A 10,145-nucleotide genomic window follows, 5' to 3' on the forward strand; every position below is an offset into this window, starting at 1 on the left:
ATTTGCACAGTACATTGGGGGAAGTGGCAAAAGCCTATTGCACCTGAAACAGACCAGCCTGTGAGCTGTGACCACTTTAGGCCCACCTGGCCTCATAGGAAACCTAGGAGATCCATGGAATGTTATGCCCTAACCAAACCTATAGAACTGAGTGAACTTGGCTTTCTAGTTCTGGTTCTGCCTTTTCAATAGCTTTGTGACATGGGGCTTCAAAAATATCATCAATATTTAAGGAAAGCAATGCATATCATATACCATATTCCGATAGAGTATCCTAGTTAAGCCTGAGTTTCCTATGGGATTGACCCTCTATGAGGTTGTTAAATCTCTTCTAACTGATAACCGTAAACTTAGTTTACATGGCTTGTCTGTCCAAGGTCACAAACTATTAAGTTTAAGGGTTAGATTCTGAATCAAAATCATCTGAGTTCAAGTACAGTTTTTTTTTTGTTAAACAATATGTCTCTTTCTTCTTCTTTTTTTTTTTTTAATAAAAACAATTCCACAGCATTTATTGTCATTTAAAATATGGAACAGTTCATGAATTTGCATGTCATGCTTGTGTAGGGCCATGCTAATCTTCTGTGTATCATTTCAACTTTAGTGTTTGTGCTGCTGAGGTGAGCACAACAATATATTTCTTAATATAGATACCTCCTTGTTCCCCCACCTCACACACTTTTATTTGTGGTAAAAAATATATATAACATTACATTTACCATCTTAACCACTTTTAAGTGTACAGATCAGTAGTATTAAGTATTTCACATTGTGCAAAAGATGCCTAGAACTTTTTGATCTTGCAAAACTAAAACTCTATACTCATTAAATACCCCCATTATATACGAAGTCCACCTCTCCTTTTACCCCAGCTGTTGCCAACTACCTTTCTACTATCTGTTTCTATGATTTTGACTACTTTAGATGCCTCATATGAATATTTTTCCCTCTGTGACTGGCTTATTTTGCTTATCATAAGGTACTGAGGTTCATATATGTGACATGTAATAGGATTTCCTTCTTTTTTAGGGCCTCATAATATTTCAGTATATGTATATACCACATTTTTTTTACCCATTTATCCATTGATGGATCTTTGAGCTGGTTTCATCTCTTGGCTATTATGACTAATTCTGCAATGAATGTGGGTATGTAAGTATATCTTGAAGATCCTGTTTTGAATTCTTTTGGATATATATCCAGGTGTGAGATTTCTGGATCATATAGTAATTCTATTTTTGATTTTTTGAGGAATCTCTATACTATTTTTTTCCTTTCTTAAAAATAGGATATATTAAACAATTTCTAAGGTCCATCTAATAAAAAATTCTCAATCTCTTCATTATTCTTTTTGCCTCATATTGCAATAATCACAAAATGACCATTTTTGTAACATGTATCATTTATCCTTGTACTTAGTTAGCATTAATGAAACAATTTAAGTTTTAATGTCTGTTTTCCATTCCCTTACTGCTTTCAGCTACTACTTCTCAAAAGAAGTATGGAGAAACACTTATTAAATATTAAATGACAAACTGATTTTCTTTTAAGAATTTTGTCCATGAGATTATGCTCCAGAGATGCTTTTTTGAATGAATTGGAATCATTCCTATAAATAATTAAAAATCTTGAAATAAATATTTTTCCTTGGGTATACATTTTTGTTTTGCTTAGTTATAAATAATACAATATTTTGAAGGAAAGGATTTTAATTTTCATATTTCTCTTATTTGTTTTGCTACATCTGATAAAAGTTCTTAAGGCAAATAAATTATTACTGTTAAACATTTTGTTACTATGGTTTCAGCTCTACCATTTTTTGTAATTAACTGACCTCCAATTACAGAATGAGCCTAGTTTGCTTTAATAATTTATCTCTATTTAAATTACCAGACATATCAAAAGCCATAGCATGTAAAGACAGCCTACTACAGGCAACGAAGCCGAAATTTTTATCCAAATAATCCTTGATCCTTTTTTCTCTTTATTGATCTTGAAAATGAAATCAGTGATAATAAGCCCCAAAAGACAAAATCTTACAGAGAGTTCTGAGTTTTGATTTGGAATTAATATCCCCTAACCACCTCTGTATTTATTTTTATATGAAAGATATTTGTTTAAAAATATAAGGAAAAACACTAAGAAAATAAAAATGTATTGCTTCCAAGCTATAAGTGGGGGAGAGGATCTTTTAGGGAACTTCAAAAAGGACAATATATGGATTTCCCAGAGACCCATAAACCCCATTAAATTGATGTAAGATTAAGCGTGTGTAGTGGGAGTGAGGGGCAAATATGGGTATTGTTGGAAGAAGAGGCTCTATAGTTTTTGTGAAATTCTCAAAGGCCTTTGCAACCCTCAAAAATCTAAGAATCACCAACCTACAGCTAGCTATGCAAATTATTATTTGATTATCGAATGCTAAACAATATCTAGCTATTTTAAATTATCGACTTCAAAATTATTATTATAATTAGGGAAAAATGATTTGGTTTTTCTTCATGTTATGATTAACTGTTACTCATGGTCAGTGGGAGCAGCAAGATGCAGGGCAGTGGGAGGTGGAAGGGGGAATCAGGCCTCTCCTAAGCCAGGCAAAATAACCAAGCCAGCATGATCAAATTCATTTGCTTGATATGAACATTCAGCTTGAAGACAACTCTGCTTATCTTCCCTTTCTACCAGGTTACTCCTCTAGACCCATCTATCTAGGAATTTGTGGAGTTGCCAAGGTAGTTATTAGTCCTGGCAATAGCTGAGTGTACTTAGATAGCCCTCTAAAAACAGAATTATTTGTTTTACCCTATGCCTGCCTTTCCACAGGACATTTTGAGCTCTGTCCTGCTCTACATTCCCATTCCTAGAGTCCATTAGGCACTCTGCCTTCATCACGACTCCGGGACCAGATTTTAAAATGGCCTTCATTGTCTTACAACACCCTTGTTTCTTATGGAAAAGTAGAATTGAATTGTTCCAGATATGACAGATTTAGGATATCTTTTCTCTTCTTTTACATCCTTCATTGTATTAGTGTTTTTCTTTTGGTCTCTGACATCCTCACCACCTCCGTTCCTTCCACAGGCTTTGTACTTTTGGAAGCCAACTGTATGAGTCAGGGTTCTCTAGGGAAACAGAGCCAGGAGCATTTATTTGTTGTTTATTATAAAGCACTGATGCATGTCGATTAGGCCTGCAAGTCCACAAGTTGCAGAGCTGATGTCCTAGTTCGAAGGCTGTCAGGCAGGAGAATTCTCTATTACTCTGGGGTATGTCAGCCTTTGGTTTTATTCAGGCCTTCAACTAATTGAATGAGGCCTTCCCACCTGTGGAGAGCAATCTGTTTTACTCAGCCTACAAATTTAAAAGTTAATCTCATCCAAAAAACCCTCATAAAAACATCCAGAATGACGTTTGACCAAATATCTGGGCACCCCATGGCCCAGTCAGGTTGACAAATAAAATTAGCCATCACACTAACCTTTCAAAGAACCTGTTTTATTTCCCCTTATGGCATTTCTTGCATATAGTAGAAAAATGCATATTATTGAATGTTTGTTAAATAACTAAAGAGTAGGGCTAATTCCTGAAACTAGAACATCTTCCCTGCATCTTAGAGCACACCTTCTACTTTTTCAATATAAAAAACAAAAGCAACCCAAGTGTTGGGTGGGGATGTGGAGGGCAAGGGTTTAAGGGGAGGGGAGAGGCAGTCATGAACTTTACAGAGTCTCAGCACTGAAAGTGAGCAGCACTTTAGTATCAACAGAAATTCTTCAAGTTTGCTCTTTGGTGGAGGTTGGGTCTCATGAAAAGATATGACTTAAGTTACCTATTCTCCCATGGTTGCTGTGCCCTTCTTAGAAATGCTCTCTTTTCTCTCATATGCCCCACCCAGGTAATGTCATGATGTCATAATAGAAGGTGTAACCATTTTACATTCAATTCTGTAATGAATCCTTTCTCCTCCCTTTACCTGATTAGTTTCTTTTTTCATTCAGTTGAAAAATATTCCCATGGAAGGGATTAGAGTTTTTCTATCTTTCTCCTGCTCTCCTTTTCTTTGATGAGTTATTTTTAAAGTACTGGGTGTTCTAGGTAGTTGTTCTTCTCTGTGTTTCTTTAATTTTTATCTTATTAACAATGGAAGAATAAGATTACTTTTATTTTCAATGCTTCCTTCTAAGGGAGGTAGATATTATTAGAACAGTTTTGAGTAAGTGAAAGTATTTTATGTGTAATTATGACTGGTACTAGGGCCCACCAAGATGCATGTCAACTGCGCAGTTTTTAGAGAAGGGAGGTGGGTGTTGGGCAGGATGAACATCTCCCCCTAAAAGCACCTGTCTCAGGGAATTAGTAAAGTTCCCAAGAACATGTCCTTTTTGCAGCGACTCCAAAATTCAAGATTTTAAAGTCATAATACTCTGGCATATACTACTAGAATGCTTTTCTAGTATTCCTTATAACTTTTGCTTTCTTTATAAAACTTTATATATTCTGTTTTCTTTATAAAACTCCATTTTTCAAGAGAGTTGTGGGGTACAAGTCATTTTAATTAGAATGTGCTATAGAATTCCAAAAACTCCAAGGCCACTCCTCCTCAATTAAACCCACTTGTTGACCCAGGTCATACATAAGTTGCCCTAGTAGTGAATAAAGTAACTGCTACTTAAAATATATTTATTTTTTAAAAAATGCTTTCATCAATGAGAAACACCATAGCTCATTTTCATAAGTTCTTATATTAAGTAAACAGAGGGGCATTCAAAAGAGCTAAATATACTTTCTTTCTGCCAAAACACACAATTATAGAGCAGCTTCTCTTCTGCAAACACAGTGATTAATTCAAATTAAGCTCTTGGCAACTCTTTCCAACTTGACTCTACTGCACACAACGTTATTTTGGTGTATTATAAAGAAGCTGAGATGGGGAAAGAAAGATGAACTATCTTTTAGCATATAATACTTTAAAGCTATAAGCCTCTCCTGGTAGCAGTTCTTCTGTGCACAATTCCTAAAATATACAAGCCAATTAATTTTTATAAATGTAGACACCTGTGTAACCACCATATAGATCAATATCTGCATGTCAATGTCAATACAGAATATCCTGAGTGCTTTAGGAGGCTCCCTCATACCCATCCTTATACCAAACTCCAGAGGTAACCATTATTATGACCCTTATCACCATGAGTTAATTTTTCCTATTCTTGAACTTCATATGAATGGAATTATGTATTATTTCCTCTTCTGAGTCTGTATTTTTTTTGGCTGAACATTGGGTCTATGAGATTCAGTTAAGTTGTTGCATGCAGAAATAGAGTGTTCTTTTTTCATTACTGTGCAGCATCAATATTCTACAAATTTTACATTCTACTCTTGATAAACATTTGAGTCAAACTCAGTTTTGGACAACTTTAGCTAAAGCTTTTATCTACATTTTTGTACACGTCTTTTGGTGTAGGAAAAACAGTAATTATTGTTGAGTACATTTCCAGACTCAGACTTGCTGTGTTACAGGTATTTTTAGTTTTTGTATATAACACGAAAAAATTTTTAAGGTGGCTGTATCAATTGTCACTCTGGCCAGCCATGGATAAGAGTTCTAGTTGCTCTACATTTTCACTTTCACTTTGTATTGTCATTATTTTCTCTTTAAACATTTTCTTCTGTGTGTATTGATATCTAAGGGTAGTTTTAAAGTGCATTTTCCTGATAATTAATGTGTTGGGCACCTTTTTACATGGTTATTTGCCCTACTAGTTATCTTTGATAGTCATAATCACTCAAAATTTTTTGACCTTTGATTTCTTACTACCTCTTAATATTCTTGTCACATTTCTTTTTAACTATCCTTAGGTTAAACCTAGATTTGCTAAACTTAGAAATCACCTCAATATGGATTCTCTAATATCTCAGAGTGTGGAAATCAAAGTTTCAGAACAGAAAATGATTGTTTTTATGCTTGTGGTTTGATTTTTAATAGGGCTTTTTTTGTTCCTTTTTTTAATAGGAGGCTTGGACAAATTAAGTTGTCTATCTTTTGGTAATAATGATAAACACAAAGAAGGAAACATCTTACTTTGTTTTCCCAATATCCTTGTGGGAAAATTTTGTCAATTTATAAACTGTATCAGAGATGGCACATTATTTTAACTGTCATGGTTAAAGGCACATTGTCAAGATTGGAATGTGTTGCTTTCAGACATAAAGAGTTCCCATAACTAAATGTATTCAAGCAGAAATTGATGACCATTTTCTAGAGAATAAGAATGAATTTTTGCATTTAATTGTAAGAGACTAGTTGTATTGTTCCTTTAAACTATAAGGTACCTTAATTTTAAAATATGGGAATTTTCTATGGTGTAAAAATATCAATCATGTGCACTTTAAATATGCTTTCATGTTCATTAGCTCATTTGACATTAACAACTCTGAACAATAAACTATAAAATTTTTATTTGTATTTTATGGATGAAGAAAAGAGTGTCCTAAAATTGTTCCATCTGCTTAGTCTAGAAAGTGGCAAGGCCTGGAATAGGACACAGTTTCCCTGGTACTGGTCTTGGTTTTCAGTTACCACAATTTTAGGACTGGAATTTATAATCCTGCGGAACAGAGTAGCAAGTAGATATCCAGACACAGGTGCAAGAGCTTGCTCACATGCTCTTTGTTATAGATGTATTCATTTGGAGGATTTACAAGAGATGAAAGATAGAATGCTGAGATGGGATCATGTACAGGACATAAGGTAGGGTAAAAATTAAGAAGTGTTAATTGCAATAAAGTTTGGGTTTATGTGAGTATCTCAGGAGTCTGGAAAAGATCAGACTGCGAAAGAAATACAAAGCACATACTGTTAAGAGAATGGGCGCAAGAGTTGGTGTTGTTAGGTGAATGACATCTTGTGAGCATCACATTGGTCTTGTATTGCGGTGGAGAGTGAGACAGAAGGCGAAGTTTGACCATGTACTTGTAAAATTCTCAGCACACACATTCTACATGCCATTTCTCTAAGGTTAGAGAGAATAGAAATATCAGCAACGAATCTTTAAAAGCATAAAAAGAAATAAGAGAAAAAGATAAAAAACATAGTTATGTATTGTTTAGCCATAATAGTGTCTTTATACAGACTTTTAAATCAATTGCTTTGAATAAAACATTCCCAAATCATAAGCACAGGCTTGGTAATGTCAGAAAATGTATTGGGCATTATGTTCAATTGTAAATCTTAGCTTTCTCTAAGAAATTCTTTGTGTTGAAAACCAGATGGAAAATCCTGTCCATTTTTTATTGTCTTCAGTGTGGCTGCTGTTTTATCACTTGCCAAGTCATGGCCACCTGTGGCTCTGTCTTGGCAGCTCTGTGTTTAACAGGCCAGACATTATGTTCACAGGAAGGGCCTCCTGAAGCATAACTAAAAAGCAAATAACACACATGACCAAGGTTCTGATAATAAGGATTTGCTGAATACATAATTTGACGTGTTTTGCTTTGAGCAGACACACTATCCAGTGCTTTTGTTGGCATCACTGCCAAAGGCTTTTGCACACAAACAATTAGTTGCAAGTCGTTTGATTTTCCACACAGGAAACCCGGCATAGAACAGTCAGTCCTCTAAAGATATATCTTCTCTTTTCCTATTGTTTTCATTCTGTTATCCTCCAGCCATTAACACATTAATGGACCAATAACTGGGACAGGGGACCCCTCAGGGTTGTAACATTCACAGTCCCAAGTCTCTCCCTCAATTTAGTTCAGAGGCCTTTCATAATCAGATGAGGTGCAAGATGTGCATGCATGGCTCAGTAAATAATCTGAACAGACAGCAGAAGCAATAAATAGAAAAGATACATAATTGGCTACCTCTTCTAGAAGATTCTAAATGATGCTCTATTTTCATATATTTTGGTAGTCTGAAATATGTCTTTATCTTTTAAAACGGTTTCTTCTGTCTTTTGAATCTCTATGCTAAACATGGACTTGTTTTTAACACGGAATCTAATTATCCATTTAACTATGGGCTAGACTGTTGAGCTCTTGGACCTCGATTATCCTTATCTGTAAAATGAATGGGCTGGAGAATTGAAGTCCCTTTCAGTGGTTCTTAATCTGGTGTGCAGATGGTATTCACCTGGACAGCTGTACAAAATGCTGATACCCACGTTCCACCTCTGGAGATTCTGATTTAATGGTCCAGTCTGGTGCAATGTTAGACCTTGGCTGAACTGTAGAATCACCTAGGGAGCTTTTAAAAATCAATGCCTAGTCTGTAATATTCCCTAAAGATTCCCAGGTGATTGATCACAAAGTGCTACCAAGGCTGAGAGTCACTCACTGCTCCAAAACAATATAATCTGTCATTTTACAAAAAATAGTAAGGAGATATGTGTTGGCACTACATAGTGTGTGCAGGTAAGATAGCTCATACTGTCTAGGCTGATTATATTTTGCAGCCTTGCAGAACTCAGCAAACATGGTCATTAATCCATTTACTCAGAAGACATTTATAGACCACTCACTACACACTATATTCTTTACTAAGTACTTATAATCATGCTTATAATCCTGGCATTTGCATTAAAAGATTTCTTGAAATCACAAAATTAGAAAAATTTCAGTGCTTCATATTATGGTGTAAAACTTAAAAGTTTACTTCCAGACTGAGTAGTTAATGAATAGACTTCATTTAAAAACTAACATGTAATATGCATAAACAACAACTAAAATGCACATAATCTTTTACCTAGCAATTCTACTTCTAGTGATTTATTTTAAGGACAAAGAACGCACAAATATTCATATTGGGATATCTGTCACATCTTTTGTGTGTGTTTGTGTGTGTCTTTGTACAAGACTTTATTAAAGGTCTTCCCAGAGCAACATCCAAACTCCAGATACAGCTGCCAAGGAGACCCTATTATGCTGTGGGGACTGGCTGGGGCACGGTAGGTGGCTCTGGCTTCCCATCCTTCTGTTCCAAGATGGGGGTGGCGGGCAGTGTCTCATCTTTGGGTTTCACAATGCTCCTGTGGTCAGGCAGGGGCTTCTTAGGGCCAGTCCTACCAGAAGGGCCCCAGGACAGCATGGTCGTCACCTTGATGCCCAGCACACCCTGTTGCAGCAGCACATGGTACACAGCGGTGTCAACGCAGTTGTTAATAGGGTCCCCAACGTGGATCATCAGGCCATCCAAACTTCAGGGACTTAGCCCTCTATCCTTGAAGTTTCCCAGACACCACGGCCTCGCAGCCCTTAGCTCCCCGCTCCATGATGAACCGCAGCACACCATAGCAGGCTCTCCGGACAGCAAGCCCTCGGAGGAGTTTGTAACACAGAGATTCTGCCTGGGAACGGCACGCAGACCTCTCGCGGCCACCTTGTCAGCATAAAGCTCTACACTGCCCTCTGGGAAGCCAAACCTCTTCTGAACTACAGTCAATTCCTGAAAGCGCCAGACCTTCTCAGCAAGAACAGTCTGTGTTCTTGTGGCTAAGATAATGATTTTCATCCTGGTTGGTGTAACTTGGATCTCAGCTCCAGAGTAGCCATCTTCAGCCGGCTCCTGAGTAGGAAATTCATTCAGTTCAGCTTTGAAGATGGCATCAGCGACAAACTTCCTCTTCTTGGAGATTTGCACCGCCACCTTGCTGCCACGTGCTGCCGAAAGCAAAGGGATCACATCTTTTGAAAGTAGCCCTAAGCCCCACAAAATTTACACTATAAATTATAGTATAGCTACATAATGAAATATTTAGTGATGATAGTTTTAAAACTGTAATTATTGACATACAAATATTGACATGACAATATTGTCTGGATGAATGCATAGCAAAAAGATAACAGCTTTCCACTGTGGTGGTGTTCAGATTGATTTCAATTTTACAATTTTTCTTTTACTTTTTTGTAATTATAATTATTCTACTATGTGTTCATATTGAAAGTTTTAAAAGTGCTTATGGGATGTTACTTGGGAGGAGGGGATGGGTAAAATGCCTGCTGTCTGGGGTCTGGGCACGCTTTTCAGTTGCTGAAAAGACAACTCATGTAACCAAAGCGTTTGTAGCCCCGTAATAGTCTGGAATAAAAAATAAAAATTAATTAATTATTAATTAATTAATTAAAGAAAACACATAAGTGTGTTT

General features: G+C 36.2%; 1 non-coding gene and 1 pseudogene across 1 annotated transcript; both read right to left on the minus strand.

Annotated features, from left to right (window-relative positions):
• Positions 1–522: 522 nt before the first annotated feature.
• LOC123647826 lies at positions 523–628 on the minus strand. Its single transcript, XR_006738365.1, has one exon. It is a non-coding gene; the product is annotated as a U6 spliceosomal RNA (small nuclear RNA).
• An 8,215-nt stretch (positions 629–8,843) lies between these two features.
• LOC123647048 lies at positions 8,844–9,391 on the minus strand (annotated as a pseudogene).
• Between the last annotated feature and the right edge of the window lie 754 nt (positions 9,392–10,145).

Source organism: Lemur catta, chromosome 11 (assembly GCF_020740605.2).
Source record: "Lemur catta isolate mLemCat1 chromosome 11, mLemCat1.pri, whole genome shotgun sequence".
NCBI classification, from domain to species: domain Eukaryota; kingdom Metazoa; phylum Chordata; class Mammalia; order Primates; family Lemuridae; genus Lemur; species Lemur catta.